Genomic DNA, 2,607 nt, shown 5'->3' on the forward strand with positions numbered 1-2,607 from the left:
GCAACGTGACGTCAGAGATCTGGGACCTCCACCCCATGCCCAGATGTCATATCTTATAGTTTTTAGACACTGTCCAAAACACAGGCCTTCTCATTTGTTTTTCTCACACTCTCATACCCACACTCTTATGCTTCCTCTCCCCTGACCCAAACACCAAATGCACACCCCTTCCCTGAAAAGTTTTCCTCTGTGCCACTGGACATCCTCAATCAATGGGAAATTAATCCCCTCATTCTTTCCTTCCTCACAGAAAGCTCTCTCCTTTTCCTGGCTCTCCCTGGGACCTGGTCATCTCTGAAGGCATTCATCTCCTCAGTCATCTTCAGTGATGGCTTTTTATCCTCCCACACTGTGTACCTGGGTCAGTGGCACCAGAAGGTGGGTCAGTGTCCTCACACTCCCATGTCCCTTTGGACCTTTACTCTCCTCCCAGTGTAACTTCCTTGGGGCTCACACCATCTGGCTACACAAACTTCCTGTACTTCTCTGCCCCTCCCTCCCGCCATCCTCCTGGCAGAGTTCAGGGTGCAGAGGGAGGGCCCTTCCATGCCATGCCTTACCCTCCTTATACTGAATGACACTGATCTCCCTTTCACCTCCATCACCCACTGCCACAGCCACACTGTTCTTCTTGTCACTCACTCCCAAATGCCATTCTCTCACAGTCTCCCAGCCCTAAAGCTGTGCACCTGGTTTTCAGTCTCTCTGAGATCACCAGTCCATCGTTCCCAAGTCTTCCGTCCTTTCCAACCCAGCTTAAACTATTTCCTTACCCATGCCCTCCATGTCTGCCTCTTCTGTTCTTCTGTTGGCCCCGATCTCCTGCACCACATGCCATTCATTTTCTCCTTTTTGCACTGGCAGCTAAGAGCTAAGGGAAAAAATCACATGCCCCACCTCCCTACAAATGTGCTGACACCAGAGACTACTGGTTGCCAACTCAATATGACTATTATCACTGCCTTAGAAACCTGGTAGTTCAAACCCACGAGCCACACCTTGGAAGGAAGATTGCGCAATCTACTTCCATAGAGATACTGCCTCCGAAACCAAGGAGGGGTCACTATGAGTCAGGACCAACTTGATGGCAGTGAGTTTGTTTTGTTTTGTTTTGTTTCACATAGCTGCCTGGAAGAAAAATATTTGCCAGCATCCCTCAGAACTAGACATGGTCACATAACTCAGTTCTGGCCAATAGTATGTAAGTAAAATTATTGTGCGACAGTTTCTGGGACATTTCTTTAAGATGTATTTGGGGTATACTCTTTGTCTTTTCTTCTTCTTCCTCCTCCACCCTCCTGCTTAGAACGTGGATGTGCTGGCTGGAGACATGATAGGCCATAGAGATGAAAGCCATTCTGCAAAAGTAGTCTGGATCCCTGAGGACAGTAGCACCACCGCACCATCCCTGGGTTGCCTATAATAGATTTTTTTTTTCAATGTGAGAGAGAAATAAATGCCATTCTGTTAAATCCACTGTTTTTTGGGTCTCTGTTACTCACAGAAGGCCAGTGGTTCAAACCCACTAGCAGCTCCACAGAGGGAAGATGGGGCAATCTACTGCCCTAAAGATTTACAGCCTCAGAAAACCAGTGGGGGTTGCTATGAGTCAGAATTGACTCGATGGCAGTGAGTTTTTTGGGTTACTCACAGTGGAATTGGACCTACTAATACAGTGTCCCTGGCACCCTGCATACACAGTTGATTCTGCTTGTCCTTGGTCTACTCCATTTTCTGACCCCCTTAAAACTACAGGTCAAGGCAGCCCTGTGCCCCAAAGATTCTTACACACACTCAACTCCCACCCATTGCCCAATCTCACCAAGTGACCATATCTTCTTTGGTAAGGTGGTTAGATACAAAATAAGCATTTAAAAATTCATAATTTTTCTTTATTCTATCAGTAAGCACTAGCAAGAGAAATGGGAAAAGTATTACATTTTAGCAACCAAAACTACAATACATTTAGAGATCTATATTATGAAAAAAATTCAGGACCTAAATGAATAAAAGGAGCTCTGGTAGCGTGGTGCCTAAGGCACTTGACTGCTAACCAGAAGACTGGCGGTTTAAACCCACCAGCCACTCCTCGGAAGGAAGGTTGGTCAATCTACTTCCATAGTGATACCACCTTGGAAACCCAAAGAGGGGTTGTTATGAGTCGGGTCCGACTCGACAGCACATAACAACAACAACACAAATGAATAAAATGTACTATAAAATATAAAACAAGATTTCATTTGGATAAATGAAAACATACCCTATTCTTGGATAAGGAGGCCTGCTTGCTTAAAAATGTCAGTTTCCTCTAAATTAACAAATACAATGAGTATAGCTCCAATTAGAATCCCAACAGTGTTTTTAAAGGAATTTTGTTAAATTATCTTAAATTTCATGTGAAGAAATAATGTCTGATAATAGCTAAGAAAAATATAAAAAAAGAAGAACAGTAAGGGGGACCTTACCAGAGCATACTATAAAGACAAATATAAATATAGAAATAGAACAGTAAACCAAAATAGAAATGCCACTAGCAACATCAGGATTTATGAGAAGTTGTTGTTGTTGTTGTTGTTATGTGCCGTGGAGTCGGACCTGACTCATAGC

This window comes from Orycteropus afer, unplaced genomic scaffold, assembly GCF_000298275.1.
Source record: "Orycteropus afer afer isolate SDZICR_OR568_19922 unplaced genomic scaffold, OryAfe1.0 scaffold00033, whole genome shotgun sequence".
Taxonomy (NCBI): Eukaryota; Metazoa; Chordata; class Mammalia; order Tubulidentata; family Orycteropodidae; genus Orycteropus; species Orycteropus afer.